We start from the raw sequence: 27,335 nt of genomic DNA, 5'->3' as shown, positions 1-27,335 counted from the left end.
GTTGGCGTGTATTGGGTTGGAACGCACAGACTAAGGGCCAACGTCCTTGAAGCTCAAAGTTGGGCTCTCCTTACCCGGTCTCTCTTTCTTTGGAAGACAGGAATGAGGACCACTTTTTTCCCCAAGAGGCGATTTTGAAACCATATCCTGAAATGACACTAGAAAAACTCTTTGCATGTAATGTTCCTACACTGCTGGTCCAGCCCAGAAAAGCAGTTGCAAGGAAGTCCTGCACTCCTTTATCATGTCAAAAGTGGAAAATAGCGTGCAGGGTAAGGAACCTTCTCGACATACACAGCGTCTTATAGCATTGAAAAGAAGAAAGGCTCCTATATGACAAGCAGCCTGAAAACTTCCACAGGATGGGCTCGTCCGGGATTTGAACCCGGGACCTCTCGCACCCGAAGCGAGAATCATACCCCTAGACCAACGAGCCTGAGTGGCCAGGAGACATTTTGAACAATTACTGAAGCGTCTTTCAGAAAACAGCAGGGCTATTTGGCTCGTCTCCCTATAAGTGAGCCACACAAAGTCATGTTTTCTCTCAAGTTGTTGTTTTTTCACTCCAGCAAGGAAGGGGGCAGCCAATCTCCTATCGGCCAGTGAGCAGTAAAAAGGCACAGATGAGAACAGCAAGCACTTTCTGGCACTTGTACTCCTCTGCAAGTCCTGGACCCTTGCTCCATAGACTTCCACACCAGAAGCAATGAAGGGCCCACCATTTCTTGCGCCTGAGAAAGAGGTGTTTGATATTTGGATTCAAACGCGCCCGCTCAGCGCTCGATCAGGCTCGATCAGGCGAGATTTATATGAGTGGCTCACAGGCCTGAAACATTCACCTGGGAGACCCAGAGTGGCTGACTTCCCAGTATGGCCATTGTTGGGCGAGTCTCCTCCTTTCCTCCTGCCTCAATCTAGAATTGGCTGCAAATCACAAGAGGGAGTGCAATGTCCGTGTGTAGTGCCTACTACCAGCTACCTCTCTGTCTTCCTTATGTAAATTAGAATTTTCAAGGGGGGACCATTGGCAATCTGCTCCTCCCACATAACCAGGAAGCCCTGTTGAACATGTCTGCCTGTGTTGTTGCAGGGACAGTGCCTTCTCTGCCCAAAAGGTGGCAGGAGAGCCTCACAACAAATGATGGGATCAACTGCTTATTTCGAAACCCAGCAAGGCAGTTACTGTGATGGATTGCAAATGTAATGGAAGGTGTGCCTGCGGTGTCACTTTCAGAAATACATGGAATTGTGATTGAGGGCCCAGCCTGGTGGATTTCTCTTTATTTACTACAGGTTCCCGCAAATATTGTGGTGTGTGTGGGGAATGCACTGCAAAAATTAGGAAGACTTAAGGGTGTAAAAGGGACCTGTCAGAAGTGGGATTTGAACCCACGCCTCCATGAGGAGACCAGAAGGCTCAGCATCACTGAAGATCAAGCTCTCTTGAGTCTGGCGCCTTAGACCACTCGGCCATCCTGACGGCTCAGGGTGTGCTTAGTTCTGACTTTTCTGTCTGCACCTGCCAACGTTTCCACTTACAACGTTCACAGAAATGTCACAGGTGTAAAGGCCCCAACAATACAACATAGCTCACACAAAATAAAAATAGGCCCAAGAACAACCCCCAGATGATCGATGGAGATAACTTTGTTTCGTCTGCAAAGGTAAAAAAAAATTCTCGCGGCTCACCGTGTTCAAAGACCACCTCTTCTTAAACTTGCATTGAGATAATAAGGTTTTAGAGTGTGCACAAAAAAAGCATCCAATGCACAGTGTTTCTGCCCCGTCTCGAACCGGGGACCTTTCGCGTGTTAGGCGAACGTGATGACCACTACACTACAGAAACTACCTTGGTGCTTTCTACTGTTAGAGGAAAGTTTCTCTCAAGTCTTCACCCTACTTCTATTCTGCTGTATCAGCAGCGGCTCAGAATGTGCAGAACAAGTGTGAAAACCTCAGAGATATCATCCAACATGCTTGCAATTAGACGTATTCAAAACTCACTTGTGCAGGCATCGACAGGCAAATATCTGATGCCTAAATGCCAGCGAGTACAGCTTGGGAAAGCATCACCTGGGACACACTGAGACTAAGCAGGTAGGCAGATAAAGCATGGTGATCCATTTTTCTTCTGAGGTTAGAAATATGTTGTGCAACAATGCACCCAGTATAACGAGAAATAGTCAGGCATAGTGCTTTTTTAGTAGGGTTTGTATGTTTACCTCTAAAAAGGGCTCGTCCGGGATTTGAACCCGGGACCTCTCGCACCCTAAGCGAGAATCCTACCCCTAGACCAACGAGCCACGCAAGAGTCACCTCTGACACGGCTCCAGGGGTTAGTGGCAGCTAGCCAGTACATGCTGCTCTGTTCTGCAATATGATTGCTGTCTTTTCCATGACCGTCATCAAACAAGAAATTAAAAAGCCTCTGTCCTTCAGACAGTTTGTTTGCTTTAAGTGTCTGCTCGTGGTGAGGACAAGAGAAGCATTTCTTCTCTCATGCCTTGCTTTCATGAAGTAGGCCCACCCTACAGAGCAAAGTGCGAGCAAGCGAATGGCGCAAGCTATCGTCACTTCTCTTTTCGAGCTGTCACTGAGATCTCTGGAGCACACTACGTCAGGCTGGTGAGGAATAGACAGCCTCTATTATCTCAGCTTTTCTATAAAGTGAGCCAGTAAATGCAAACACTGTGAAAAACAGCAAGCTGCATTTCTGCCCGGTCTCGAACCAGGGACCTTTCGCGTGTAAGGCGAACGTGATAACCACTACACTACAGAAACAGACACTACCTCAGGAATCTTGTTGGCGTGTATTGGGTTGGAACGCACAGACTAAGGGCCAACGTCCTTGAAGCTCAAAGTTGGGCTCTCCTTACCCGGTCTCTCTTTCTTTGGAAGACAGGAATGAGGACCACTTTTTTCCCCAAGAGGCGATTTTGAAACCATATCCTGAAATGACACTAGAAAAACTCTTTGCATGTAATGTTCCTACACTGCTGGTCCAGCCCAGAAAAGCAGTTGCAAGGAAGTCCTGCACTCCTTTATCATGTCAAAAGTGGAAAATAGCGTGCAGGGTAAGGAACCTTCTCGACATACACAGCGTCTTATAGCATTGAAAAGAAGAAAGGCTCCTATATGACAAGCAGCCTGAAAACTTCCACAGGATGGGCACGTCCGGGATTTGAACCCGGGACCTCTCGCACCCGAAGCGAGAATCATACCCCTAGACCAACGAGCCTGAGTGGCCAGGAGACATTTTGAACAATTACTGAAGCGTCTTTCAGAAAACAGCAGGGCTATTTGGCTCGTCTCCCTATAAGTGAGCCACACAAAGTCATGTTTTCTCTCAAGTTGTTGTTTTTTCACTCCAGCAAGGAAGGGGGCAGCCAATCTCCTATCGGCCAGTGAGCAGTAAAAAGGCACAGATGAGAACAGCAAGCACTTTCTGGCACTTGTACTCCTCTGCAAGTCCTGGACCCTTGCTCCATAGACTTCCACACCAGAAGCAATGAAGGGCCCACCATTTCTTGCGCCTGAGAAAGAGGTGTTTGATATTTGGATTCAAACGCGCCCGCTCAGCGCTCGATCAGGCTCGATCAGGCGAGATTTATATGAGTGGCTCACAGGCCTGAAACATTCACCTGGGAGACCCAGAGTGGCTGACTTCCCAGTATGGCCATTGTTGGGCGAGTCTCCTCCTTTCCTCCTGCCTCAATCTAGAATTGGCTGCAAATCACAAGAGGGAGTGCAATGTCCGTGTGTAGTGCCTACTACCAGCTACCTCTCTGTCTTCCTTATGTAAATTAGAATTTTCAAGGGGGGACCATTGGCAATCTGCTCCTCCCACATAACCAGGAAGCCCTGTTGAACATGTCTGCCTGTGTTGTTGCAGGGACAGTGCCTTCTCTGCCAAAAAGGTGGCAGGAGAGCCTCACAACAAATGATGGGATCAACTGCTTATTTCGAAACCCAGCAAGGCAGTTACTGTGATGGATTGCAAATGTAATGGAAGGTGTGCCTGCGGTGTCACTTTCAGAAATACATGGAATTGTGATTGAGGGCCCAGCCTGGTGGATTTCTCTTTATTTACTACAGGTTCCCGCAAATATTGTGGTGTGTGTGGGGAATGCACTGCAAAAATTAGGAAGACTTAAGGGTGTAAAAGGGACCTGTCAGAAGTGGGATTTGAACCCACGCCTCCATGAGGAGACCAGAAGGCTCAGCATCACTGAAGATCAAGCTCTCTTGAGTCTGGCGCCTTAGACCACTCGGCCATCCTGACGGCTCAGGGTGTGCTTAGTTCTGACTTTTCTGTCTGCACCTGCCAACGTTTCCACTTACAACGTTCACAGAAATGTCACAGGTGTAAAGGCCCCAACAATACAACATAGCTCACACAAAATAAAAATAGGCCCAAGAACAACCCCCAGATGATCGATGGAGATAACTTTGTTTCGTCTGCAAAGGTAAAAAAAAATTCTCGCGGCTCACCGTGTTCAAAGACCACCTCTTCTTAAACTTGCATTGAGATAATAAGGTTTTAGAGTGTGCACAAAAAAAGCATCCAATGCACAGTGTTTCTGCCCCGTCTCGAACCGGGGACCTTTCGCGTGTTAGGTGAACGTGATGACCACTACACTACAGAAACTACCTTGGTGCTTTCTACTGTTAGAGGAAAGTTTCTCTCAAGTCTTCACCCTACTTCTATTCTGCTGTATCAGCAGCGGCTCAGAATATGCAGAACAAGTGTGAAAACCTCAGAGATATCATCCAACATGCTTGCAATTAGACGTATTCAAAACTCACTTGTGCAGGCATCGACAGGCAAATATTTGATGCCTAAATGCCAGCGAGTACAGCTTGGGAAAGCATCACCTGGGACACACTGAGACTAAGCAGGTAGGCAGATAAAGCATGGTGATCCATTTTTCTTCTGAGGTTAGAAATATGTTGTGCAACAATGCACCCAGTATAACGAGAAATAGTCAGGCATAGTGCTTTTTTAGTAGGGTTTGTATGTTTACCTCTAAAAAAGGGCTCGTCCGGGATTTGAACCCGGGACCTCTCGCACCCTAAGCGAGAATCATACCCCTAGACCAACGAGCCACGCAAGAGTCACCTCTGACACGGCTCCAGGGGTTAGTGGCAGCTAGCCAGTACATGCTGCTCTGTTCTGCAATATGATTGCTGTCTTTTCCATGACCGTCATCAAACAAGAAATTAAAAAGCCTCTGTCCTTCAGACAGTTTGTTTGCTTTAAGTGTCTGCTCGTGGTGAGGACAAGAGAAGCATTTCTTCTCTCATGCCTTGCTTTCATGAAGTAGGCCCACCCTACAGAGCAAAGTGCGAGCAAGCGAATGGCGCAAGCTATCGTCACTTCTCTTTTCGAGCTGTCACTGAGATCTCTGGAGCACACTACGTCAGGCTGGTGAGGAATAGACAGCCTCTATTATCTCAGCTTTTCTATAAAGTGAGCCAGTAAATGCAAACACTGTGAAAAACAGCAAGCTGCATTTCTGCCCGGTCTCGAACCAGGGACCTTTCGCGTGTAAGGCGAACGTGATAACCACTACACTACAGAAACAGACACTACCTCAGGAATCTTGTTGGCGTGTATTGGGTTGGAACGCACAGACTAAGGGCCAACGTCCTTGAAGCTCAAAGTTGGGCTCTCCTTACCCGGTCTCTCTTTCTTTGGAAGACAGGAATGAGGACCACTTTTTTCCCCAAGAGGCGATTTTGAAACCATATCCTGAAATGACACTAGAAAAACTCTTTGCATGTAATGTTCCTACACTGCTGGTCCAGCCCAGAAAAGCAGTTGCAAGGAAGTCCTGCACTCCTTTATCATGTCAAAAGTGGAAAATAGCGTGCAGGGTAAGGAACCTTCTCGACATACACAGCGTCTTATAGCATTGAAAAGAAGAAAGGCTCCTATATGACAAGCAGCCTGAAAACTTCCACAGGATGGGCTCGTCCGGGATTTGAACCCGGGACCTCTCGCACCCGAAGCGAGAATCATACCCCTAGACCAACGAGCCTGAGTGGCCAGGAGACATTTTGAACAATTACTGAAGCGTCTTTCAGAAAACAGCAGGGCTATTTGGCTCGTCTCCCTATAAGTGAGCCACACAAAGTCATGTTTTCTCTCAAGTTGTTGTTTTTTCACTCCAGCAAGGAAGGGGGCAGCCAATCTCCTATCGGCCAGTGAGCAGTAAAAAGGCACAGATGAGAACAGCAAGCACTTTCTGGCACTTGTACTCCTCTGCAAGTCCTGGACCCTTGCTCCATAGACTTCCACACCAGAAGCAATGAAGGGCCCACCATTTCTTGCGCCTGAGAAAGAGGTGTTTGATATTTGGATTCAAACGCGCTCGCTCAGCGCTCGATCAGGCTCGATCAGGCGAGATTTATATGAGTGGCTCACAGGCCTGAAACATTCACCTGGGAGACCCAGAGTGGCTGACTTCCCAGTATGGCCATTGTTGGGCGAGTCTCCTCCTTTCCTCCTGCCTCAATCTAGAATTGGCTGCAAATCACAAGAGGGAGTGCAATGTCCGTGTGTAGTGCCTACTACCAGCTACCTCTCTGTCTTCCTTATGTAAATTAGAATTTTCAAGGGGGGACCATTGGCAATCTGCTCCTCCCACATAACCAGGAAGCCCTGTTGAACATGTCTGCCTGTGTTGTTGCAGGGACAGTGCCTTCTCTGCCCAAAAGGTGGCAGGAGAGCCTCACAACAAATGATGGGATCAACTGCTTATTTCGAAACCCAGCAAGGCAGTTACTGTGATGGATTGCAAATGTAATGGAAGGTGTGCCTGCGGTGTCACTTTCAGAAATACATGGAATTGTGATTGAGGGCCCAGCCTGGTGGATTTCTCTTTATTTACTACAGGTTCCCGCAAATATTGTGGTGTGTGTGGGGAATGCACTGCAAAAATTAGGAAGACTTAAGGGTGTAAAAGGGACCTGTCAGAAGTGGGATTTGAACCCACGCCTCCATGAGGAGACCAGAAGGCTCAGCATCACTGAAGATCAAGCTCTCTTGAGTCTGGCGCCTTAGACCACTCGGCCATCCTGACGGCTCAGGGTGTGCTTAGTTCTGACTTTTCTGTCTGCACCTGCCAACGTTTCCACTTACAACGTTCACAGAAATGTCACAGGTGTAAAGGCCCCAACAATACAACATAGCTCACACAAAATAAAAATAGGCCCAAGAACAACCCCCAGATGATCGATGGAGATAACTTTGTTTCGTCTGCAAAGGTAAAAAAAAATTCTCGCGGCTCACCGTGTTCAAAGACCACCTCTTCTTAAACTTGCATTGAGATAATAAGGTTTTAGAGTGTGCACAAAAAAAGCATCCAATGCACAGTGTTTCTGCCCCGTCTCGAACCGGGGACCTTTCGCGTGTTAGGTGAACGTGATGACCACTACACTACAGAAACTACCTTGGTGCTTTCTACTGTTAGAGGAAAGTTTCTCTCAAGTCTTCACCCTACTTCTATTCTGCTGTATCAGCAGCGGCTCAGAATATGCAGAACAAGTGTGAAAACCTCAGAGATATCATCCAACATGCTTGCAATTAGACGTATTCAAAACTCACTTGTGCAGGCATCGACAGGCAAATATTTGATGCCTAAATGCCAGCGAGTACAGCTTGGGAAAGCATCACCTGGGACACACTGAGACTAAGCAGGTAGGCAGATAAAGCATGGTGATCCATTTTTCTTCTGAGGTTAGAAATATGTTGTGCAACAATGCACCCAGTATAACGAGAAATAGTCAGGCATAGTGCTTTTTTAGTAGGGTTTGTATGTTTACCTCTAAAAAGGGCTCGTCCGGGATTTGAACCCGGGACCTCTCGCACCCTAAGCGAGAATCATACCCCTAGACCAACGAGCCACGCAAGAGTCACCTCTGACACGGCTCCAGGGGTTAGTGGCAGCTAGCCAGTACATGCTGCTCTGTTCTGCAATATGATTGCTGTCTTTTCCATGACCGTCATCAAACAAGAAATTAAAAAGCCTCTGTCCTTCAGACAGTTTGTTTGCTTTAAGTGTCTGCTCGTGGTGAGGACAAGAGAAGCATTTCTTCTCTCATGCCTTGCTTTCATGAAGTAGGCCCACCCTACAGAGCAAAGTGCGAGCAAGCGAATGGCGCAAGCTATCGTCACTTCTCTTTTCGAGCTGTCACTGAGATCTCTGGAGCACACTACGTCAGGCTGGTGAGGAATAGACAGCCTCTATTATCTCAGCTTTTCTATAAAGTGAGCCAGTAAATGCAAACACTGTGAAAAACAGCAAGCTGCATTTCTGCCCGGTCTCGAACCAGGGACCTTTCGCGTGTAAGGCGAACGTGATAACCACTACACTACAGAAACAGACACTACCTCAGGAATCTTGTTGGCGTGTATTGGGTTGGAACGCACAGACTAAGGGCCAACGTCCTTGAAGCTCAAAGTTGGGCTCTCCTTACCCGGTCTCTCTTTCTTTGGAAGACAGGAATGAGGACCACTTTTTTCCCCAAGAGGCGATTTTGAAACCATATCCTGAAATGACACTAGAAAAACTCTTTGCATGTAATGTTCCTACACTGCTGGTCCAGCCCAGAAAAGCAGTTGCAAGGAAGTCCTGCACTCCTTTATCATGTCAAAAGTGGAAAATAGCGTGCAGGGTAAGGAACCTTCTCGACATACACAGCGTCTTATAGCATTGAAAAGAAGAAAGGCTCCTATATGACAAGCAGCCTGAAAACTTCCACAGGATGGGCTCGTCCGGGATTTGAACCCGGGACCTCTCGCACCCGAAGCGAGAATCATACCCCTAGACCAACGAGCCTGAGTGGCCAGGAGACATTTTGAACAATTACTGAAGCGTCTTTCAGAAAACAGCAGGGCTATTTGGCTCGTCTCCCTATAAGTGAGCCACACAAAGTCATGTTTTCTCTCAAGTTGTTGTTTTTTCACTCCAGCAAGGAAGGGGGCAGCCAATCTCCTATCGGCCAGTGAGCAGTAAAAAGGCACAGATGAGAACAGCAAGCACTTTCTGGCACTTGTACTCCTCTGCAAGTCCTGGACCCTTGCTCCATAGACTTCCACACCAGAAGCAATGAAGGGCCCACCATTTCTTGCGCCTGAGAAAGAGGTGTTTGATATTTGGATTCAAACGCGCTCGCTCAGCGCTCGATCAGGCTCGATCAGGCGAGATTTATATGAGTGGCTCACAGGCCTGAAACATTCACCTGGGAGACCCAGAGTGGCTGACTTCCCAGTATGGCCATTGTTGGGCGAGTCTCCTCCTTTCCTCCTGCCTCAATCTAGAATTGGCTGCAAATCACAAGAGGGAGTGCAATGTCCGTGTGTAGTGCCTACTACCAGCTACCTCTCTGTCTTCCTTATGTAAATTAGAATTTTCAAGGGGGGACCATTGGCAATCTGCTCCTCCCACATAACCAGGAAGCCCTGTTGAACATGTCTGCCTGTGTTGTTGCAGGGACAGTGCCTTCTCTGCCCAAAAGGTGGCAGGAGAGCCTCACAACAAATGATGGGATCAACTGCTTATTTCGAAACCCAGCAAGGCAGTTACTGTGATGGATTGCAAATGTAATGGAAGGTGTGCCTGCGGTGTCACTTTCAGAAATACATGGAATTGTGATTGAGGGCCCAGCCTGGTGGATTTCTCTTTATTTACTACAGGTTCCCGCAAATATTGTGGTGTGTGTGGGGAATGCACTGCAAAAATTAGGAAGACTTAAGGGTGTAAAAGGGACCTGTCAGAAGTGGGATTTGAACCCACGCCTCCATGAGGAGACCAGAAGGCTCAGCATCACTGAAGATCAAGCTCTCTTGAGTCTGGCGCCTTAGACCACTCGGCCATCCTGACGGCTCAGGGTGTGCTTAGTTCTGACTTTTCTGTCTGCACCTGCCAACGTTTCCACTTACAACGTTCACAGAAATGTCACAGGTGTAAAGGCCCCAACAATACAACATAGCTCACACAAAATAAAAATAGGCCCAAGAACAACCCCCAGATGATCGATGGAGATAACTTTGTTTCGTCTGCAAAGGTAAAAAAAAATTCTCGCGGCTCACCGTGTTCAAAGACCACCTCTTCTTAAACTTGCATTGAGATAATAAGGTTTTAGAGTGTGCACAAAAAAAGCATCCAATGCACAGTGTTTCTGCCCCGTCTCGAACCGGGGACCTTTCGCGTGTTAGGTGAACGTGATGACCACTACACTACAGAAACTACCTTGGTGCTTTCTACTGTTAGAGGAAAGTTTCTCTCAAGTCTTCACCCTACTTCTATTCTGCTGTATCAGCAGCGGCTCAGAATATGCAGAACAAGTGTGAAAACCTCAGAGATATCATCCAACATGCTTGCAATTAGACGTATTCAAAACTCACTTGTGCAGGCATCGACAGGCAAATATTTGATGCCTAAATGCCAGCGAGTACAGCTTGGGAAAGCATCACCTGGGACACACTGAGACTAAGCAGGTAGGCAGATAAAGCATGGTGATCCATTTTTCTTCTGAGGTTAGAAATATGTTGTGCAACAATGCACCCAGTATAACGAGAAATAGTCAGGCATAGTGCTTTTTTAGTAGGGTTTGTATGTTTACCTCTAAAAAGGGCTCGTCCGGGATTTGAACCCGGGACCTCTCGCACCCTAAGCGAGAATCATACCCCTAGACCAACGAGCCACGCAAGAGTCACCTCTGACACGGCTCCAGGGGTTAGTGGCAGCTAGCCAGTACATGCTGCTCTGTTCTGCAATATGATTGCTGTCTTTTCCATGACCGTCATCAAACAAGAAATTAAAAAGCCTCTGTCCTTCAGACAGTTTGTTTGCTTTAAGTGTCTGCTCGTGGTGAGGACAAGAGAAGCATTTCTTCTCTCATGCCTTGCTTTCATGAAGTAGGCCCACCCTACAGAGCAAAGTGCGAGCAAGCGAATGGCGCAAGCTATCGTCACTTCTCTTTTCGAGCTGTCACTGAGATCTCTGGAGCACACTACGTCAGGCTGGTGAGGAATAGACAGCCTCTATTATCTCAGCTTTTCTATAAAGTGAGCCAGTAAATGCAAACACTGTGAAAAACAGCAAGCTGCATTTCTGCCCGGTCTCGAACCAGGGACCTTTCGCGTGTAAGGCGAACGTGATAACCACTACACTACAGAAACAGACACTACCTCAGGAATCTTGTTGGCGTGTATTGGGTTGGAACGCACAGACTAAGGGCCAACGTCCTTGAAGCTCAAAGTTGGGCTCTCCTTACCCGGTCTCTCTTTCTTTGGAAGACAGGAATGAGGACCACTTTTTTCCCCAAGAGGCGATTTTGAAACCATATCCTGAAATGACACTAGAAAAACTCTTTGCATGTAATGTTCCTACACTGCTGGTCCAGCCCAGAAAAGCAGTTGCAAGGAAGTCCTGCACTCCTTTATCATGTCAAAAGTGGAAAATAGCGTGCAGGGTAAGGAACCTTCTCGACATACACAGCGTCTTATAGCATTGAAAAGAAGAAAGGCTCCTATATGACAAGCAGCCTGAAAACTTCCACAGGATGGGCTCGTCCGGGATTTGAACCCGGGACCTCTCGCACCCGAAGCGAGAATCATACCCCTAGACCAACGAGCCTGAGTGGCCAGGAGACATTTTGAACAATTACTGAAGCGTCTTTCAGAAAACAGCAGGGCTATTTGGCTCGTCTCCCTATAAGTGAGCCACACAAAGTCATGTTTTCTCTCAAGTTGTTGTTTTTTCACTCCAGCAAGGAAGGGGGCAGCCAATCTCCTATCGGCCAGTGAGCAGTAAAAAGGCACAGATGAGAACAGCAAGCACTTTCTGGCACTTGTACTCCTCTGCAAGTCCTGGACCCTTGCTCCATAGACTTCCACACCAGAAGCAATGAAGGGCCCACCATTTCTTGCGCCTGAGAAAGAGGTGTTTGATATTTGGATTCAAACGCGCCCGCTCAGCGCTCGATCAGGCTCGATCAGGCGAGATTTATATGAGTGGCTCACAGGCCTGAAACATTCACCTGGGAGACCCAGAGTGGCTGACTTCCCAGTATGGCCATTGTTGGGCGAGTCTCCTCCTTTCCTCCTGCCTCAATCTAGAATTGGCTGCAAATCACAAGAGGGAGTGCAATGTCCGTGTGTAGTGCCTACTACCAGCTACCTCTCTGTCTTCCTTATGTAAATTAGAATTTTCAAGGGGGGACCATTGGCAATCTGCTCCTCCCACATAACCAGGAAGCCCTGTTGAACATGTCTGCCTGTGTTGTTGCAGGGACAGTGCCTTCTCTGCCAAAAAGGTGGCAGGAGAGCCTCACAACAAATGATGGGATCAACTGCTTATTTCGAAACCCAGCAAGGCAGTTACTGTGATGGATTGCAAATGTAATGGAAGGTGTGCCTGCGGTGTCACTTTCAGAAATACATGGAATTGTGATTGAGGGCCCAGCCTGGTGGATTTCTCTTTATTTACTACAGGTTCCCGCAAATATTGTGGTGTGTGTGGGGAATGCACTGCAAAAATTAGGAAGACTTAAGGGTGTAAAAGGGACCTGTCAGAAGTGGGATTTGAATCCACGCCTCCATGAGGAGACCAGAAGGCTCAGCATCACTGAAGATCAAGCTCTCTTGAGTCTGGCGCCTTAGACCACTCGGCCATCCTGACGGCTCAGGGTGTGCTTAGTTCTGACTTTTCTGTCTGCACCTGCCAACGTTTCCACTTACAACGTTCACAGAAATGTCACAGGTGTAAAGGCCCCAACAATACAACATAGCTCACACAAAATAAAAATAGGCCCAAGAACAACCCCCAGATGATCGATGGAGATAACTTTGTTTCGTCTGCAAAGGTAAAAAAAAATTCTCGCGGCTCACCGTGTTCAAAGACCACCTCTTCTTAAACTTGCATTGAGATAATAAGGTTTTAGAGTGTGCACAAAAAAAGCATCCAATGCACAGTGTTTCTGCCCCGTCTCGAACCGGGGACCTTTCGCGTGTTAGGCGAACGTGATGACCACTACACTACAGAAACTACCTTGGTGCTTTCTACTGTTAGAGGAAAGTTTCTCTCAAGTCTTCACCCTACTTCTATTCTGCTGTATCAGCAGCGGCTCAGAATGTGCAGAACAAGTGTGAAAACCTCAGAGATATCATCCAACATGCTTGCAATTAGACGTATTCAAAACTCACTTGTGCAGGCATCGACAGGCAAATATCTGATGCCTAAATGCCAGCGAGTACAGCTTGGGAAAGCATCACCTGGGACACACTGAGACTAAGCAGGTAGGCAGATAAAGCATGGTGATCCATTTTTCTTCTGAGGTTAGAAATATGTTGTGCAACAATGCACCCAGTATAACGAGAAATAGTCAGGCATAGTGCTTTTTTAGTAGGGTTTGTATGTTTACCTCTAAAAAGGGCTCGTCCGGGATTTGAACCCGGGACCTCTCGCACCCTAAGCGAGAATCATACCCCTAGACCAACGAGCCACGCAAGAGTCACCTCTGACACGGCTCCAGGGGTTAGTGGCAGCTAGCCAGTACATGCTGCTCTGTTCTGCAATATGATTGCTGTCTTTTCCATGACCGTCATCAAACAAGAAATTAAAAAGCCTCTGTCCTTCAGACAGTTTGTTTGCTTTAAGTGTCTGCTCGTGGTGAGGACAAGAGAAGCATTTCTTCTCTCATGCCTTGCTTTCATGAAGTAGGCCCACCCTACAGAGCAAAGTGCGAGCAAGCGAATGGCGCAAGCTATCGTCACTTCTCTTTTCGAGCTGTCACTGAGATCTCTGGAGCACACTACGTCAGGCTGGTGAGGAATAGACAGCCTCTATTATCTCAGCTTTTCTATAAAGTGAGCCAGTAAATGCAAACACTGTGAAAAACAGCAAGCTGCATTTCTGCCCGGTCTCGAACCAGGGACCTTTCGCGTGTAAGGCGAACGTGATAACCACTACACTACAGAAACAGACACTACCTCAGGAATCTTGTTGGCGTGTATTGGGTTGGAACGCACAGACTAAGGGCCAACGTCCTTGAAGCTCAAAGTTGGGCTCTCCTTACCCGGTCTCTCTTTCTTTGGAAGACAGGAATGAGGACCACTTTTTTCCCCAAGAGGCGATTTTGAAACCATATCCTGAAATGACACTAGAAAAACTCTTTGCATGTAATGTTCCTACACTGCTGGTCCAGCCCAGAAAAGCAGTTGCAAGGAAGTCCTGCACTCCTTTATCATGTCAAAAGTGGAAAATAGCGTGCAGGGTAAGGAACCTTCTCGACATACACAGCGTCTTATAGCATTGAAAAGAAGAAAGGCTCCTATATGACAAGCAGCCTGAAAACTTCCACAGGATGGGCACGTCCGGGATTTGAACCCGGGACCTCTCGCACCCGAAGCGAGAATCATACCCCTAGACCAACGAGCCTGAGTGGCCAGGAGACATTTTGAACAATTACTGAAGCGTCTTTCAGAAAACAGCAGGGCTATTTGGCTCGTCTCCCTATAAGTGAGCCACACAAAGTCATGTTTTCTCTCAAGTTGTTGTTTTTTCACTCCAGCAAGGAAGGGGGCAGCCAATCTCCTATCGGCCAGTGAGCAGTAAAAAGGCACAGATGAGAACAGCAAGCACTTTCTGGCACTTGTACTCCTCTGCAAGTCCTGGACCCTTGCTCCATAGACTTCCACACCAGAAGCAATGAAGGGCCCACCATTTCTTGCGCCTGAGAAAGAGGTGTTTGATATTTGGATTCAAACGCGCCCGCTCAGCGCTCGATCAGGCTCGATCAGGCGAGATTTATATGAGTGGCTCACAGGCCTGAAACATTCACCTGGGAGACCCAGAGTGGCTGACTTCCCAGTATGGCCATTGTTGGGCGAGTCTCCTCCTTTCCTCCTGCCTCAATCTAGAATTGGCTGCAAATCACAAGAGGGAGTGCAATGTCCGTGTGTAGTGCCTACTACCAGCTACCTCTCTGTCTTCCTTATGTAAATTAGAATTTTCAAGGGGGGACCATTGGCAATCTGCTCCTCCCACATAACCAGGAAGCCCTGTTGAACATGTCTGCCTGTGTTGTTGCAGGGACAGTGCCTTCTCTGCCAAAAAGGTGGCAGGAGAGCCTCACAACAAATGATGGGATCAACTGCTTATTTCGAAACCCAGCAAGGCAGTTACTGTGATGGATTGCAAATGTAATGGAAGGTGTGCCTGCGGTGTCACTTTCAGAAATACATGGAATTGTGATTGAGGGCCCAGCCTGGTGGATTTCTCTTTATTTACTACAGGTTCCCGCAAATATTGTGGTGTGTGTGGGGAATGCACTGCAAAAATTAGGAAGACTTAAGGGTGTAAAAGGGACCTGTCAGAAGTGGGATTTGAACCCACGCCTCCATGAGGAGACCAGAAGGCTCAGCATCACTGAAGATCAAGCTCTCTTGAGTCTGGCGCCTTAGACCACTCGGCCATCCTGACGGCTCAGGGTGTGCTTAGTTCTGACTTTTCTGTCTGCACCTGCCAACGTTTCCACTTACAACGTTCACAGAAATGTCACAGGTGTAAAGGCCCCAACAATACAACATAGCTCACACAAAATAAAAATAGGCCCAAGAACAACCCCCAGATGATCGATGGAGATAACTTTGTTTCGTCTGCAAAGGTAAAAAAAAATTCTCGCGGCTCACCGTGTTCAAAGACCACCTCTTCTTAAACTTGCATTGAGATAATAAGGTTTTAGAGTGTGCACAAAAAAAGCATCCAATGCACAGTGTTTCTGCCCCGTCTCGAACCGGGGACCTTTCGCGTGTTAGGTGAACGTGATGACCACTACACTACAGAAACTACCTTGGTGCTTTCTACTGTTAGAGGAAAGTTTCTCTCAAGTCTTCACCCTACTTCTATTCTGCTGTATCAGCAGCGGCTCAGAATATGCAGAACAAGTGTGAAAACCTCAGAGATATCATCCAACATGCTTGCAATTAGACGTATTCAAAACTCACTTGTGCAGGCATCGACAGGCAAATATTTGATGCCTAAATGCCAGCGAGTACAGCTTGGGAAAGCATCACCTGGGACACACTGAGACTAAGCAGGTAGGCAGATAAAGCATGGTGATCCATTTTTCTTCTGAGGTTAGAAATATGTTGTGCAACAATGCACCCAGTATAACGAGAAATAGTCAGGCATAGTGCTTTTTTAGTAGGGTTTGTATGTTTACCTCTAAAAAGGGCTCGTCCGGGATTTGAACCCGGGACCTCTCGCACCCTAAGCGAGAATCCTACCCCTAGACCAACGAGCCACGCAAGAGTCACCTCTGACACGGCTCCAGGGGTTAGTGGCAGCTAGCCAGTACATGCTGCTCTGTTCTGCAATATGATTGCTGTCTTTTCCATGACCGTCATCAAACAAGAAATTAAAAAGCCTCTGTCCTTCAGACAGTTTGTTTGCTTTAAGTGTCTGCTCGTGGTGAGGACAAGAGAAGCATTTCTTCTCTCATGCCTTGCTTTCATGAAGTAGGCCCACCCTACAGAGCAAAGTGCGAGCAAGCGAATGGCGCAAGCTATCGTCACTTCTCTTTTCGAGCTGTCACTGAGATCTCTGGAGCACACTACGTCAGGCTGGTGAGGAATAGACAGCCTCTATTATCTCAGCTTTTCTATAAAGTGAGCCAGTAAATGCAAACACTGTGAAAAACAGCAAGCTGCATTTCTGCCCGGTCTCGAACCAGGGACCTTTCGCGTGTAAGGCGAACGTGATAACCACTACACTACAGAAACAGACACTACCTCAGGAATCTTGTTGGCGTGTATTGGGTTGGAACGCACAGACTAAGGGCCAACGTCCTTGAAGCTCAAAGTTGGGCTCTCCTTACCCGGTCTCTCTTTCTTTGGAAGACAGGAATGAGGACCACTTTTTTCCCCAAGAGGCGATTTTGAAACCATATCCTGAAATGACACTAGAAAAACTCTTTGCATGTAATGTTCCTACACTGCTGGTCCAGCCCAGAAAAGCAGTTGCAAGGAAGTCCTGCACTCCTTTATCATGTCAAAAGTGGAAAATAGCGTGCAGGGTAAGGAACCTTCTCGACATACACAGCGTCTTATAGCATTGAAAAGAAGAAAGGCTCCTATATGACAAGCAGCCTGAAAACTTCCACAGGATGGGCACGTCCGGGATTTGAACCCGGGACCTCTCGCACCCGAAGCGAGAATCATACCCCTAGACCAACGAGCCTGAGTGGCCAGGAGACATTTTGAACAATTACTGAAGCGTCTTTCAGAAAACAGCAGGGCTATTTGGCTCGTCTCCCTATAAGTGAGCCACACAAAGTCATGTTTTCTCTCAAGTTGTTGTTTTTTCACTCCAGCAAGGAAGGGGGCAGCCAATCTCCTATCGGCCAGTGAGCAGTAAAAAGGCACAGATGAGAACAGCAAGCACTTTCTGGCACTTGTACTCCTCTGCAAGTCCTGGACCCTTGCTCCATAGACTTCCACACCAGAAGCAATGAAGGGCCCACCATTTCTTGCGCCTGAGAAAGAGGTGTTTGATATTTGGATTCAAACGCGCCCGCTCAGCGCTCGATCAGGCTCGATCAGGCGAGATTTATATGAGTGGCTCACAGGCCTGAAACATTCACCTGGGAGACCCAGAGTGGCTGACTTCCCAGTATGGCCATTGTTGGGCGAGTCTCCTCCTTTCCTCCTGCCTCAATCTAGAATTGGCTGCAAATCACAAGAGGGAGTGCAATGTCCGTGTGTAGTGCCTACTACCAGCTACCTCTCTGTCTTCCTTATGTAAATTAGAATTTTCAAGGGGGGACCATTGGCAATCTGCTCCTCCCACATAACCAGGAAGCCCTGTTGAACATGTCTGCCTGTGTTGTTGCAGGGACAGTGCCTTCTCTGCCAAAAAGGTGGCAGGAGAGCCTCACAACAAATGATGGGATCAACTGCTTATTTCGAAACCCAGCAAGGCAGTTACTGTGATGGATTGCAAATGTAATGGAAGGTGTGCCTGCGGTGTCACTTTCAGAAATACATGGAATTGTGATTGAGGGCCCAGCCTGGTGGATTTCTCTTTATTTACTACAGGTTCCCGCAAATATTGTGGTGTGTGTGGGGAATGCACTGCAAAAATTAGGAAGACTTAAGGGTGTAAAAGGGACCTGTCAGAAGTGGGATTTGAACCCACGCCTCCATGAGGAGACCAGAAGGCTCAGCATCACTGAAGATCAAGCTCTCTTGAGTCTGGCGCCTTAGACCACTCGGCCATCCTGACGGCTCAGGGTGTGCTTAGTTCTGACTTTTCTGTCTGCACCTGCCAACGTTTCCACTTACAACGTTCACAGAAATGTCACAGGTGTAAAGGCCCCAACAATACAACATAGCTCACACAAAATAAAAATAGGCCCAAGAACAACCCCCAGATGATCGATGGAGATAACTTTGTTTCGTCTGCAAAGGTAAAAAAAAATTCTCGCGGCTCACCGTGTTCAAAGACCACCTCTTCTTAAACTTGCATTGAGATAATAAGGTTTTAGAGTGTGCACAAAAAAAGCATCCAATGCACAGTGTTTCTGCCCCGTCTCGAACCGGGGACCTTTCGCGTGTTAGGTGAACGTGATGACCACTACACTACAGAAACTACCTTGGTGCTTTCTACTGTTAGAGGAAAGTTTCTCTCAAGTCTTCACCCTACTTCTATTCTGCTGTATCAGCAGCGGCTCAGAATATGCAGAACAAGTGTGAAAACCTCAGAGATATCATCCAACATGCTTGCAATTAGACGTATTCAAAACTCACTTGTGCAGGCATCGACAGGCAAATATTTGATGCCTAAATGCCAGCGAGTACAGCTTGGGAAAGCATCACCTGGGACACACTGAGACTAAGCAGGTAGGCAGATAAAGCATGGTGATCCATTTTTCTTCTGAGGTTAGAAATATGTTGTGCAACAATGCACCCAGTATAACGAGAAATAGTCAGGCATAGTGCTTTTTTAGTAGGGTTTGTATGTTTACCTCTAAAAAAGGGCTCGTCCGGGATTTGAACCCGGGACCTCTCGCACCCTAAGCGAGAATCATACCCCTAGACCAACGAGCCACGCAAGAGTCACCTCTGACACGGCTCCAGGGGTTAGTGGCAGCTAGCCAGTACATGCTGCTCTGTTCTGCAATATGATTGCTGTCTTTTCCATGACCGTCATCAAACAAGAAATTAAAAAGCCTCTGTCCTTCAGACAGTTTGTTTGCTTTAAGTGTCTGCTCGTGGTGAGGACAAGAGAAGCATTTCTTCTCTCATGCCTTGCTTTCATGAAGTAGGCCCACCCTACAGAGCAAAGTGCGAGCAAGCGAATGGCGCAAGCTATCGTCACTTCTCTTTTCGAGCTGTCACTGAGATCTCTGGAGCACACTACGTCAGGCTGGTGAGGAATAGACAGCCTCTATTATCTCAGCTTTTCTATAAAGTGAGCCAGTAAATGCAAACACTGTGAAAAACAGCAAGCTGCATTTCTGCCCGGTCTCGAACCAGGGACCTTTCGCGTGTAAGGCGAACGTGATAACCACTACACTACAGAAACAGACACTACCTCAGGAATCTTGTTGGCGTGTATTGGGTTGGAACGCACAGACTAAGGGCCAACGTCCTTGAAGCTCAAAGTTGGGCTCTCCTTACCCGGTCTCTCTTTCTTTGGAAGACAGGAATGAGGACCACTTTTTTCCCCAAGAGGCGATTTTGAAACCATATCCTGAAATGACACTAGAAAAACTCTTTGCATGTAATGTTCCTACACTGCTGGTCCAGCCCAGAAAAGCAGTTGCAAGGAAGTCCTGCACTCCTTTATCATGTCAAAAGTGGAAAATAGCGTGCAGGGTAAGGAACCTTCTCGACATACACAGCGTCTTATAGCATTGAAAAGAAGAAAGGCTCCTATATGACAAGCAGCCTGAAAACTTCCACAGGATGGGCTCGTCCGGGATTTGAACCCGGGACCTCTCGCACCCGAAGCGAGAATCATACCCCTAGACCAACGAGCCTGAGTGGCCAGGAGACATTTTGAACAATTACTGAAGCGTCTTTCAGAAAACAGCAGGGCTATTTGGCTCGTCTCCCTATAAGTGAGCCACACAAAGTCATGTTTTCTCTCAAGTTGTTGTTTTTTCACTCCAGCAAGGAAGGGGGCAGCCAATCTCCTATCGGCCAGTGAGCAGTAAAAAGGCACAGATGAGAACAGCAAGCACTTTCTGGCACTTGTACTCCTCTGCAAGTCCTGGACCCTTGCTCCATAGACTTCCACACCAGAAGCAATGAAGGGCCCACCATTTCTTGCGCCTGAGAAAGAGGTGTTTGATATTTGGATTCAAACGCGCTCGCTCAGCGCTCGATCAGGCTCGATCAGGCGAGATTTATATGAGTGGCTCACAGGCCTGAAACATTCACCTGGGAGACCCAGAGTGGCTGACTTCCCAGTATGGCCATTGTTGGGCGAGTCTCCTCCTTTCCTCCTGCCTCAATCTAGAATTGGCTGCAAATCACAAGAGGGAGTGCAATGTCCGTGTGTAGTGCCTACTACCAGCTACCTCTCTGTCTTCCTTATGTAAATTAGAATTTTCAAGGGGGGACCATTGGCAATCTGCTCCTCCCACATAACCAGGAAGCCCTGTTGAACATGTCTGCCTGTGTTGTTGCAGGGACAGTGCCTTCTCTGCCCAAAAGGTGGCAGGAGAGCCTCACAACAAATGATGGGATCAACTGCTTATTTCGAAACCCAGCAAGGCAGTTACTGTGATGGATTGCAAATGTAATGGAAGGTGTGCCTGCGGTGTCACTTTCAGAAATACATGGAATTGTGATTGAGGGCCCAGCCTGGTGGATTTCTCTTTATTTACTACAGGTTCCCGCAAATATTGTGGTGTGTGTGGGGAATGCACTGCAAAAATTAGGAAGACTTAAGGGTGTAAAAGGGACCTGTCAGAAGTGGGATTTGAACCCACGCCTCCATGAGGAGACCAGAAGGCTCAGCATCACTGAAGATCAAGCTCTCTTGAGTCTGGCGCCTTAGACCACTCGGCCATCCTGACGGCTCAGGGTGTGCTTAGTTCTGACTTTTCTGTCTGCACCTGCCAACGTTTCCACTTACAACGTTCACAGAAATGTCACAGGTGTAAAGGCCCCAACAATACAACATAGCTCACACAAAATAAAAATAGGCCCAAGAACAACCCCCAGATGATCGATGGAGATAACTTTGTTTCGTCTGCAAAGGTAAAAAAAAATTCTCGCGGCTCACCGTGTTCAAAGACCACCTCTTCTTAAACTTGCATTGAGATAATAAGGTTTTAGAGTGTGCACAAAAAAAGCATCCAATGCACAGTGTTTCTGCCCCGTCTCGAACCGGGGACCTTTCGCGTGTTAGGTGAACGTGATGACCACTACACTACAGAAACTACCTTGGTGCTTTCTACTGTTAGAGGAAAGTTTCTCTCAAGTCTTCACCCTACTTCTATTCTGCTGTATCAGCAGCGGCTCAGAATATGCAGAACAAGTGTGAAAACCTCAGAGATATCATCCAACATGCTTGCAATTAGACGTATTCAAAACTCACTTGTGCAGGCATCGACAGGCAAATATTTGATGCCTAAATGCCAGCGAGTACAGCTTGGGAAAGCATCACCTGGGACACACTGAGACTAAGCAGGTAGGCAGATAAAGCATGGTGATCCATTTTTCTTCTGAGGTTAGAAATATGTTGTGCAACAATGCACCCAGTATAACGAGAAATAGTCAGGCATAGTGCTTTTTTAGTAGGGTTTGTATGTTTACCTCTAAAAAGGGCTCGTCCGGGATTTGAACCCGGGACCTCTCGCACCCTAAGCGAGAATCATACCCCTAGACCAACGAGCCACGCAAGAGTCACCTCTGACACGGCTCCAGGGGTTAGTGGCAGCTAGCCAGTACATGCTGCTCTGTTCTGCAATATGATTGCTGTCTTTTCCATGACCGTCATCAAACAAGAAATTAAAAAGCCTCTGTCCTTCAGACAGTTTGTTTGCTTTAAGTGTCTGCTCGTGGTGAGGACAAGAGAAGCATTTCTTCTCTCATGCCTTGCTTTCATGAAGTAGGCCCACCCTACAGAGCAAAGTGCGAGCAAGCGAATGGCGCAAGCTATCGTCACTTCTCTTTTCGAGCTGTCACTGAGATCTCTGGAGCACACTACGTCAGGCTGGTGAGGAATAGACAGCCTCTATTATCTCAGCTTTTCTATAAAGTGAGCCAGTAAATGCAAACACTGTGAAAAACAGCAAGCTGCATTTCTGCCCGGTCTCGAACCAGGGACCTTTCGCGTGTAAGGCGAACGTGATAACCACTACACTACAGAAACAGACACTACCTCAGGAATCTTGTTGGCGTGTATTGGGTTGGAACGCACAGACTAAGGGCCAACGTCCTTGAAGCTCAAAGTTGGGCTCTCCTTACCCGGTCTCTCTTTCTTTGGAAGACAGGAATGAGGACCACTTTTTTCCCCAAGAGGCGATTTTGAAACCATATCCTGAAATGACACTAGAAAAACTCTTTGCATGTAATGTTCCTACACTGCTGGTCCAGCCCAGAAAAGCAGTTGCAAGGAAGTCCTGCACTCCTTTATCATGTCAAAAGTGGAAAATAGCGTGCAGGGTAAGGAACCTTCTCGACATACACAGCGTCTTATAGCATTGAAAAGAAGAAAGGCTCCTATATGACAAGCAGCCTGAAAACTTCCACAGGATGGGCTCGTCCGGGATTTGAACCCGGGACCTCTCGCACCCGAAGCGAGAATCATACCCCTAGACCAACGAGCCTGAGTGGCCAGGAGACATTTTGAACAATTACTGAAGCGTCTTTCAGAAAACAGCAGGGCTATTTGGCTCGTCTCCCTATAAGTGAGCCACACAAAGTCATGTTTTCTCTCAAGTTGTTGTTTTTTCACTCCAGCAAGGAAGGGGGCAGCCAATCTCCTATCGGCCAGTGAGCAGTAAAAAGGCACAGATGAGAACAGCAAGCACTTTCTGGCACTTGTACTCCTCTGCAAGTCCTGGACCCTTGCTCCATAGACTTCCACACCAGAAGCAATGAAGGGCCCACCATTTCTTGCGCCTGAGAAAGAGGTGTTTGATATTTGGATTCAAACGCGCTCGCTCAGCGCTCGATCAGGCTCGATCAGGCGAGATTTATATGAGTGGCTCACAGGCCTGAAACATTCACCTGGGAGACCCAGAGTGGCTGACTTCCCAGTATGGCCATTGTTGGGCGAGTCTCCTCCTTTCCTCCTGCCTCAATCTAGAATTGGCTGCAAATCACAAGAGGGAGTGCAATGTCCGTGTGTAGTGCCTACTACCAGCTACCTCTCTGTCTTCCTTATGTAAATTAGAATTTTCAAGGGGGGACCATTGGCAATCTGCTCCTCCCACATAACCAGGAAGCCCTGTTGAACATGTCTGCCTGTGTTGTTGCAGGGACAGTGCCTTCTCTGCCCAAAAGGTGGCAGGAGAGCCTCACAACAAATGATGGGATCAACTGCTTATTTCGAAACCCAGCAAGGCAGTTACTGTGATGGATTGCAAATGTAATGGAAGGTGTGCCTGCGGTGTCACTTTCAGAAATACATGGAATTGTGATTGAGGGCCCAGCCTGGTGGATTTCTCTTTATTTACTACAGGTTCCCGCAAATATTGTGGTGTGTGTGGGGAATGCACTGCAAAAATTAGGAAGACTTAAGGGTGTAAAAGGGACCTGTCAGAAGTGGGATTTGAACCCACGCCTCCATGAGGAGACCAGAAGGCTCAGCATCACTGAAGATCAAGCTCTCTTGAGTCTGGCGCCTTAGACCACTCGGCCATCCTGACGGCTCAGGGTGTGCTTAGTTCTGACTTTTCTGTCTGCACCTGCCAACGTTTCCACTTACAACGTTCACAGAAATGTCACAGGTGTAAAGGCCCCAACAATACAACATAGCTCACACAAAATAAAAATAGGCCCAAGAACAACCCCCAGATGATCGATGGAGATAACTTTGTTTCGTCTGCAAAGGTAAAAAAAAATTCTCGCGGCTCACCGTGTTCAAAGACCACCTCTTCTTAAACTTGCATTGAGATAATAAGGTTTTAGAGTGTGCACAAAAAAAGCATCCAATGCACAGTGTTTCTGCCCCGTCTCGAACCGGGGACCTTTCGCGTGTTAGGTGAACGTGATGACCACTACACTACAGAAACTACCTTGGTGCTTTCTACTGTTAGAGGAAAGTTTCTCTCAAGTCTTCACCCTACTTCTATTCTGCTGTATCAGCAGCGGCTCAGAATATGCAGAACAAGTGTGAAAACCTCAGAGATATCATCCAACATGCTTGCAATTAGACGTATTCAAAACTCACTTGTGCAGGCATCGACAGGCAAATATTTGATGCCTAAATGCCAGCGAGTACAGCTTGGGAAAGCATCACCTGGGACACACTGAGACTAAGCAGGTAGGCAGATAAAGCATGGTGATCCATTTTTCTTCTGAGGTTAGAAATATGTTGTGCAACAATGCACCCAGTATAACGAGAAATAGTCAGGCATAGTGCTTTTTTAGTAGGGTTTGTATGTTTACCTCTAAAAAGGGCTCGTCCGGGATTTGAACCCGGGACCTCTCGCACCCTAAGCGAGAATCATACCCCTAGACCAACGAGCCACGCAAGAGTCACCTCTGACACGGCTCCAGGGGTTAGTGGCAGCTAGCCAGTACATGCTGCTCTGTTCTGCAATATGATTGCTGTCTTTTCCATGACCGTCATCAAACAAGAAATTAAAAAGCCTCTGTCCTTCAGACAGTTTGTTTGCTTTAAGTGTCTGCTCGTGGTGAGGACAAGAGAAGCATTTCTTCTCTCATGCCTTGCTTTCATGAAGTAGGCCCACCCTACAGAGCAAAGTGCGAGCAAGCGAATGGCGCAAGCTATCGTCACTTCTCTTTTCGAGCTGTCACTGAGATCTCTGGAGCACACTACGTCAGGCTGGTGAGGAATAGACAGCCTCTATTATCTCAGCTTTTCTATAAAGTGAGCCAGTAAATGCAAACACTGTGAAAAACAGCAAGCTGCATTTCTGCCCGGTCTCGAACCAGGGACCTTTCGCGTGTAAGGCGAACGTGATAACCACTACACTACAGAAACAGACACTACCTCAGGAATCTTGTTGGCGTGTATTGGGTTGGAACGCACAGACTAAGGGCCAACGTCCTTGAAGCTCAAAGTTGGGCTCTCCTTACCCGGTCTCTCTTTCTTTGGAAGACAGGAATGAGGACCACTTTTTTCCCCAAGAGGCGATTTTGAAACCATATCCTGAAATGACACTAGAAAAACTCTTTGCATGTAATGTTCCTACACTGCTGGTCCAGCCCAGAAAAGCAGTTGCAAGGAAGTCCTGCACTCCTTTATCATGTCAAAAGTGGAAAATAGCGTGCAGGGTAAGGAACCTTCTCGACATACACAGCGTCTTATAGCATTGAAAAGAAGAAAGGCTCCTATATGACAAGCAGCCTGAAAACTTCCACAGGATGGGCTCGTCCGGGATTTGAACCCGGGACCTCTCGCACCCGAAGCGAGAATCATACCCCTAGACCAACGAGCCTGAGTGGCCAGGAGACATTTTGAACAATTACTGAAGCGTCTTTCAGAAAACAGCAGGGCTATTTGGCTCGTCTCCCTATAAGTGAGCCACACAAAGTCATGTTTTCTCTCAAGTTGTTGTTTTTTCACTCCAGCAAGGAAGGGGGCAGCCAATCTCCTATCGGCCAGTGAGCAGTAAAAAGGCACAGATGAGAACAGCAAGCACTTTCTGGCACTTGTACTCCTCTGCAAGTCCTGGACCCTTGCTCCATAGACTTCCACACCAGAAGCAATGAAGGGCCCACCATTTCTTGCGCCTGAGAAAGAGGTGTTTGATATTTGGATTCAAACGCGCCCGCTCAGCGCTCGATCAGGCTCGATCAGGCGAGATTTATATGAGTGGCTCACAGGCCTGAAACATTCACCTGGGAGACCCAGAGTGGCTGACTTCCCAGTATGGCCATTGTTGGGCGAGTCTCCTCCTTTCCTCCTGCCTCAATCTAGAATTGGCTGCAAATCACAAGAGGGAGTGCAATGTCCGTGTGTAGTGCCTACTACCAGCTACCTCTCTGTCTTCCTTATGTAAATTAGAATTTTCAAGGGGGGACCATTGGCAATCTGCTCCTCCCACATAACCAGGAAGCCCTGTTGAACATGTCTGCCTGTGTTGTTGCAGGGACAGTGCCTTCTCTGCCAAAAAGGTGGCAGGAGAGCCTCACAACAAATGATGGGATCAACTGCTTATTTCGAAACCCAGCAAGGCAGTTACTGTGATGGATTGCAAATGTAATGGAAGGTGTGCCTGCGGTGTCACTTTCAGAAATACATGGAATTGTGATTGAGGGCCCAGCCTGGTGGATTTCTCTTTATTTACTACAGGTTCCCGCAAATATTGTGGTGTGTGTGGGGAATGCACTGCAAAAATTAGGAAGACTTAAGGGTGTAAAAGGGACCTGTCAGAAGTGGGATTTGAATCCACGCCTCCATGAGGAGACCAGAAGGCTCAGCATCACTGAAGATCAAGCTCTCTTGAGTCTGGCGCCTTAGACCACTCGGCCATCCTGACGGCTCAGGGTGTGCTTAGTTCTGACTTTTCTGTCTGCACCTGCCAACGTTTCCACTTACAACGTTCACAGAAATGTCACAGGTGTAAAGGCCCCAACAATACAACATAGCTCACACAAAATAAAAATAGGCCCAAGAACAACCCCCAGATGATCGATGGAGATAACTTTGTTTCGTCTGCAAAGGTAAAAAAAAATTCTCGCGGCTCACCGTGTTCAAAGACCACCTCTTCTTAAACTTGCATTGAGATAATAAGGTTTTAGAGTGTGCACAAAAAAAGCATCCAATGCACAGTGTTTCTGCCCCGTCTCGAACCGGGGACCTTTCGCGTGTTAGGCGAACGTGATGACCACTACACTACAGAAACTACCTTGGTGCTTTCTACTGTTAGAGGAAAGTTTCTCTCAAGTCTTCACCCTACTTCTATTCTGCTGTATCAGCAGCGGCTCAGAATGTGCAGAACAAGTGTGAAAACCTCAGAGATATCATCCAACATGCTTGCAATTAGACGTATTCAAAACTCACTTGTGCAGGCATCGACAGGCAAATATCTGATGCCTAAATGCCAGCGAGTACAGCTTGGGAAAGCATCACCTGGGACACACTGAGACTAAGCAGGTAGGCAGATAAAGCATG

At 47.4% G+C, this 27,335-nt stretch overlaps 48 non-coding genes across 48 annotated transcripts; all 48 read right to left on the bottom strand.

Annotated features, from left to right (window-relative positions):
* Positions 1-364: 364 nt before the first annotated feature.
* Positions 365-436, bottom strand: TRNAP-CGG (transfer RNA proline (anticodon CGG)). Its single transcript has one exon. It is a non-coding gene; the product is annotated as a tRNA-Pro (tRNA).
* Positions 437-1,368: 932 nt separating this feature from the next.
* TRNAL-CAA (transfer RNA leucine (anticodon CAA)) lies at positions 1,369-1,480 on the bottom strand. The gene is made up of 2 exons: positions 1,443-1,480; positions 1,369-1,414 (listed from the first exon to the last, which is right to left on the bottom strand). It is a non-coding gene; the product is annotated as a tRNA-Leu (tRNA).
* A 293-nt stretch (positions 1,481-1,773) lies between these two features.
* TRNAV-AAC (transfer RNA valine (anticodon AAC)) lies at positions 1,774-1,846 on the bottom strand. The gene has a single exon. It is a non-coding gene; the product is annotated as a tRNA-Val (tRNA).
* Positions 1,847-2,231: 385 nt separating this feature from the next.
* TRNAP-AGG (transfer RNA proline (anticodon AGG)) lies at positions 2,232-2,303 on the bottom strand. The gene has a single exon. It is a non-coding gene; the product is annotated as a tRNA-Pro (tRNA).
* Positions 2,304-2,708: 405 nt separating this feature from the next.
* On the bottom strand, positions 2,709-2,781 carry TRNAV-UAC (transfer RNA valine (anticodon UAC)). Its single transcript has one exon. It is a non-coding gene; the product is annotated as a tRNA-Val (tRNA).
* Positions 2,782-3,166: 385 nt separating this feature from the next.
* On the bottom strand, positions 3,167-3,238 carry TRNAP-CGG (transfer RNA proline (anticodon CGG)). Its single transcript has one exon. It is a non-coding gene; the product is annotated as a tRNA-Pro (tRNA).
* A 932-nt stretch (positions 3,239-4,170) lies between these two features.
* On the bottom strand, positions 4,171-4,282 carry TRNAL-CAA (transfer RNA leucine (anticodon CAA)). The gene is made up of 2 exons: positions 4,245-4,282; positions 4,171-4,216 (listed from the first exon to the last, which is right to left on the bottom strand). It is a non-coding gene; the product is annotated as a tRNA-Leu (tRNA).
* A 293-nt stretch (positions 4,283-4,575) lies between these two features.
* On the bottom strand, positions 4,576-4,648 carry TRNAV-AAC (transfer RNA valine (anticodon AAC)). The gene has a single exon. It is a non-coding gene; the product is annotated as a tRNA-Val (tRNA).
* A 386-nt stretch (positions 4,649-5,034) lies between these two features.
* TRNAP-AGG (transfer RNA proline (anticodon AGG)) lies at positions 5,035-5,106 on the bottom strand. The gene has a single exon. It is a non-coding gene; the product is annotated as a tRNA-Pro (tRNA).
* A 405-nt stretch (positions 5,107-5,511) lies between these two features.
* TRNAV-UAC (transfer RNA valine (anticodon UAC)) lies at positions 5,512-5,584 on the bottom strand. The gene has a single exon. It is a non-coding gene; the product is annotated as a tRNA-Val (tRNA).
* Positions 5,585-5,969: 385 nt separating this feature from the next.
* Positions 5,970-6,041, bottom strand: TRNAP-CGG (transfer RNA proline (anticodon CGG)). The gene has a single exon. It is a non-coding gene; the product is annotated as a tRNA-Pro (tRNA).
* Positions 6,042-6,973: 932 nt separating this feature from the next.
* TRNAL-CAA (transfer RNA leucine (anticodon CAA)) lies at positions 6,974-7,085 on the bottom strand. The gene is made up of 2 exons: positions 7,048-7,085; positions 6,974-7,019 (listed from the first exon to the last, which is right to left on the bottom strand). It is a non-coding gene; the product is annotated as a tRNA-Leu (tRNA).
* Positions 7,086-7,378: 293 nt separating this feature from the next.
* TRNAV-AAC (transfer RNA valine (anticodon AAC)) lies at positions 7,379-7,451 on the bottom strand. The gene has a single exon. It is a non-coding gene; the product is annotated as a tRNA-Val (tRNA).
* Positions 7,452-7,836: 385 nt separating this feature from the next.
* On the bottom strand, positions 7,837-7,908 carry TRNAP-AGG (transfer RNA proline (anticodon AGG)). The gene has a single exon. It is a non-coding gene; the product is annotated as a tRNA-Pro (tRNA).
* Positions 7,909-8,313: 405 nt separating this feature from the next.
* TRNAV-UAC (transfer RNA valine (anticodon UAC)) lies at positions 8,314-8,386 on the bottom strand. The gene has a single exon. It is a non-coding gene; the product is annotated as a tRNA-Val (tRNA).
* A 385-nt stretch (positions 8,387-8,771) lies between these two features.
* On the bottom strand, positions 8,772-8,843 carry TRNAP-CGG (transfer RNA proline (anticodon CGG)). Its single transcript has one exon. It is a non-coding gene; the product is annotated as a tRNA-Pro (tRNA).
* A 932-nt stretch (positions 8,844-9,775) lies between these two features.
* Positions 9,776-9,887, bottom strand: TRNAL-CAA (transfer RNA leucine (anticodon CAA)). The gene is made up of 2 exons: positions 9,850-9,887; positions 9,776-9,821 (listed from the first exon to the last, which is right to left on the bottom strand). It is a non-coding gene; the product is annotated as a tRNA-Leu (tRNA).
* A 293-nt stretch (positions 9,888-10,180) lies between these two features.
* On the bottom strand, positions 10,181-10,253 carry TRNAV-AAC (transfer RNA valine (anticodon AAC)). The gene has a single exon. It is a non-coding gene; the product is annotated as a tRNA-Val (tRNA).
* A 385-nt stretch (positions 10,254-10,638) lies between these two features.
* On the bottom strand, positions 10,639-10,710 carry TRNAP-AGG (transfer RNA proline (anticodon AGG)). The gene has a single exon. It is a non-coding gene; the product is annotated as a tRNA-Pro (tRNA).
* A 405-nt stretch (positions 10,711-11,115) lies between these two features.
* TRNAV-UAC (transfer RNA valine (anticodon UAC)) lies at positions 11,116-11,188 on the bottom strand. The gene has a single exon. It is a non-coding gene; the product is annotated as a tRNA-Val (tRNA).
* Positions 11,189-11,573: 385 nt separating this feature from the next.
* TRNAP-CGG (transfer RNA proline (anticodon CGG)) lies at positions 11,574-11,645 on the bottom strand. Its single transcript has one exon. It is a non-coding gene; the product is annotated as a tRNA-Pro (tRNA).
* Positions 11,646-12,577: 932 nt separating this feature from the next.
* Positions 12,578-12,689, bottom strand: TRNAL-CAA (transfer RNA leucine (anticodon CAA)). The gene is made up of 2 exons: positions 12,652-12,689; positions 12,578-12,623 (listed from the first exon to the last, which is right to left on the bottom strand). It is a non-coding gene; the product is annotated as a tRNA-Leu (tRNA).
* A 293-nt stretch (positions 12,690-12,982) lies between these two features.
* On the bottom strand, positions 12,983-13,055 carry TRNAV-AAC (transfer RNA valine (anticodon AAC)). The gene has a single exon. It is a non-coding gene; the product is annotated as a tRNA-Val (tRNA).
* A 385-nt stretch (positions 13,056-13,440) lies between these two features.
* On the bottom strand, positions 13,441-13,512 carry TRNAP-AGG (transfer RNA proline (anticodon AGG)). Its single transcript has one exon. It is a non-coding gene; the product is annotated as a tRNA-Pro (tRNA).
* Positions 13,513-13,917: 405 nt separating this feature from the next.
* TRNAV-UAC (transfer RNA valine (anticodon UAC)) lies at positions 13,918-13,990 on the bottom strand. Its single transcript has one exon. It is a non-coding gene; the product is annotated as a tRNA-Val (tRNA).
* A 385-nt stretch (positions 13,991-14,375) lies between these two features.
* TRNAP-CGG (transfer RNA proline (anticodon CGG)) lies at positions 14,376-14,447 on the bottom strand. The gene has a single exon. It is a non-coding gene; the product is annotated as a tRNA-Pro (tRNA).
* A 932-nt stretch (positions 14,448-15,379) lies between these two features.
* On the bottom strand, positions 15,380-15,491 carry TRNAL-CAA (transfer RNA leucine (anticodon CAA)). The gene is made up of 2 exons: positions 15,454-15,491; positions 15,380-15,425 (listed from the first exon to the last, which is right to left on the bottom strand). It is a non-coding gene; the product is annotated as a tRNA-Leu (tRNA).
* Positions 15,492-15,784: 293 nt separating this feature from the next.
* On the bottom strand, positions 15,785-15,857 carry TRNAV-AAC (transfer RNA valine (anticodon AAC)). The gene has a single exon. It is a non-coding gene; the product is annotated as a tRNA-Val (tRNA).
* Positions 15,858-16,242: 385 nt separating this feature from the next.
* TRNAP-AGG (transfer RNA proline (anticodon AGG)) lies at positions 16,243-16,314 on the bottom strand. The gene has a single exon. It is a non-coding gene; the product is annotated as a tRNA-Pro (tRNA).
* A 405-nt stretch (positions 16,315-16,719) lies between these two features.
* Positions 16,720-16,792, bottom strand: TRNAV-UAC (transfer RNA valine (anticodon UAC)). Its single transcript has one exon. It is a non-coding gene; the product is annotated as a tRNA-Val (tRNA).
* A 385-nt stretch (positions 16,793-17,177) lies between these two features.
* TRNAP-CGG (transfer RNA proline (anticodon CGG)) lies at positions 17,178-17,249 on the bottom strand. Its single transcript has one exon. It is a non-coding gene; the product is annotated as a tRNA-Pro (tRNA).
* Positions 17,250-18,181: 932 nt separating this feature from the next.
* Positions 18,182-18,293, bottom strand: TRNAL-CAA (transfer RNA leucine (anticodon CAA)). Its single transcript has 2 exons — positions 18,256-18,293; positions 18,182-18,227 (listed from the first exon to the last, which is right to left on the bottom strand). It is a non-coding gene; the product is annotated as a tRNA-Leu (tRNA).
* Positions 18,294-18,586: 293 nt separating this feature from the next.
* Positions 18,587-18,659, bottom strand: TRNAV-AAC (transfer RNA valine (anticodon AAC)). The gene has a single exon. It is a non-coding gene; the product is annotated as a tRNA-Val (tRNA).
* A 386-nt stretch (positions 18,660-19,045) lies between these two features.
* On the bottom strand, positions 19,046-19,117 carry TRNAP-AGG (transfer RNA proline (anticodon AGG)). Its single transcript has one exon. It is a non-coding gene; the product is annotated as a tRNA-Pro (tRNA).
* Positions 19,118-19,522: 405 nt separating this feature from the next.
* Positions 19,523-19,595, bottom strand: TRNAV-UAC (transfer RNA valine (anticodon UAC)). The gene has a single exon. It is a non-coding gene; the product is annotated as a tRNA-Val (tRNA).
* Positions 19,596-19,980: 385 nt separating this feature from the next.
* Positions 19,981-20,052, bottom strand: TRNAP-CGG (transfer RNA proline (anticodon CGG)). Its single transcript has one exon. It is a non-coding gene; the product is annotated as a tRNA-Pro (tRNA).
* A 932-nt stretch (positions 20,053-20,984) lies between these two features.
* On the bottom strand, positions 20,985-21,096 carry TRNAL-CAA (transfer RNA leucine (anticodon CAA)). Its single transcript has 2 exons — positions 21,059-21,096; positions 20,985-21,030 (listed from the first exon to the last, which is right to left on the bottom strand). It is a non-coding gene; the product is annotated as a tRNA-Leu (tRNA).
* Positions 21,097-21,389: 293 nt separating this feature from the next.
* TRNAV-AAC (transfer RNA valine (anticodon AAC)) lies at positions 21,390-21,462 on the bottom strand. Its single transcript has one exon. It is a non-coding gene; the product is annotated as a tRNA-Val (tRNA).
* Positions 21,463-21,847: 385 nt separating this feature from the next.
* On the bottom strand, positions 21,848-21,919 carry TRNAP-AGG (transfer RNA proline (anticodon AGG)). Its single transcript has one exon. It is a non-coding gene; the product is annotated as a tRNA-Pro (tRNA).
* A 405-nt stretch (positions 21,920-22,324) lies between these two features.
* Positions 22,325-22,397, bottom strand: TRNAV-UAC (transfer RNA valine (anticodon UAC)). Its single transcript has one exon. It is a non-coding gene; the product is annotated as a tRNA-Val (tRNA).
* A 385-nt stretch (positions 22,398-22,782) lies between these two features.
* On the bottom strand, positions 22,783-22,854 carry TRNAP-CGG (transfer RNA proline (anticodon CGG)). The gene has a single exon. It is a non-coding gene; the product is annotated as a tRNA-Pro (tRNA).
* Positions 22,855-23,786: 932 nt separating this feature from the next.
* On the bottom strand, positions 23,787-23,898 carry TRNAL-CAA (transfer RNA leucine (anticodon CAA)). The gene is made up of 2 exons: positions 23,861-23,898; positions 23,787-23,832 (listed from the first exon to the last, which is right to left on the bottom strand). It is a non-coding gene; the product is annotated as a tRNA-Leu (tRNA).
* A 293-nt stretch (positions 23,899-24,191) lies between these two features.
* Positions 24,192-24,264, bottom strand: TRNAV-AAC (transfer RNA valine (anticodon AAC)). Its single transcript has one exon. It is a non-coding gene; the product is annotated as a tRNA-Val (tRNA).
* A 385-nt stretch (positions 24,265-24,649) lies between these two features.
* On the bottom strand, positions 24,650-24,721 carry TRNAP-AGG (transfer RNA proline (anticodon AGG)). Its single transcript has one exon. It is a non-coding gene; the product is annotated as a tRNA-Pro (tRNA).
* Positions 24,722-25,126: 405 nt separating this feature from the next.
* TRNAV-UAC (transfer RNA valine (anticodon UAC)) lies at positions 25,127-25,199 on the bottom strand. The gene has a single exon. It is a non-coding gene; the product is annotated as a tRNA-Val (tRNA).
* A 385-nt stretch (positions 25,200-25,584) lies between these two features.
* Positions 25,585-25,656, bottom strand: TRNAP-CGG (transfer RNA proline (anticodon CGG)). Its single transcript has one exon. It is a non-coding gene; the product is annotated as a tRNA-Pro (tRNA).
* A 932-nt stretch (positions 25,657-26,588) lies between these two features.
* TRNAL-CAA (transfer RNA leucine (anticodon CAA)) lies at positions 26,589-26,700 on the bottom strand. Its single transcript has 2 exons — positions 26,663-26,700; positions 26,589-26,634 (listed from the first exon to the last, which is right to left on the bottom strand). It is a non-coding gene; the product is annotated as a tRNA-Leu (tRNA).
* A 293-nt stretch (positions 26,701-26,993) lies between these two features.
* On the bottom strand, positions 26,994-27,066 carry TRNAV-AAC (transfer RNA valine (anticodon AAC)). The gene has a single exon. It is a non-coding gene; the product is annotated as a tRNA-Val (tRNA).
* Positions 27,067-27,335: the final 269 nt, after the last annotated feature.

The sequence above is a fragment of the Lissotriton vulgaris genome, chromosome 10 (assembly GCF_964263255.1).
Source record: "Lissotriton vulgaris chromosome 10, aLisVul1.2, whole genome shotgun sequence".
In the NCBI taxonomy this organism is placed as follows: domain Eukaryota; kingdom Metazoa; phylum Chordata; class Amphibia; order Caudata; family Salamandridae; genus Lissotriton; species Lissotriton vulgaris.
Note: the sequence above shows the minus strand (reverse complement) of the source record. Positions and strands in the feature narration are given on the sequence as shown.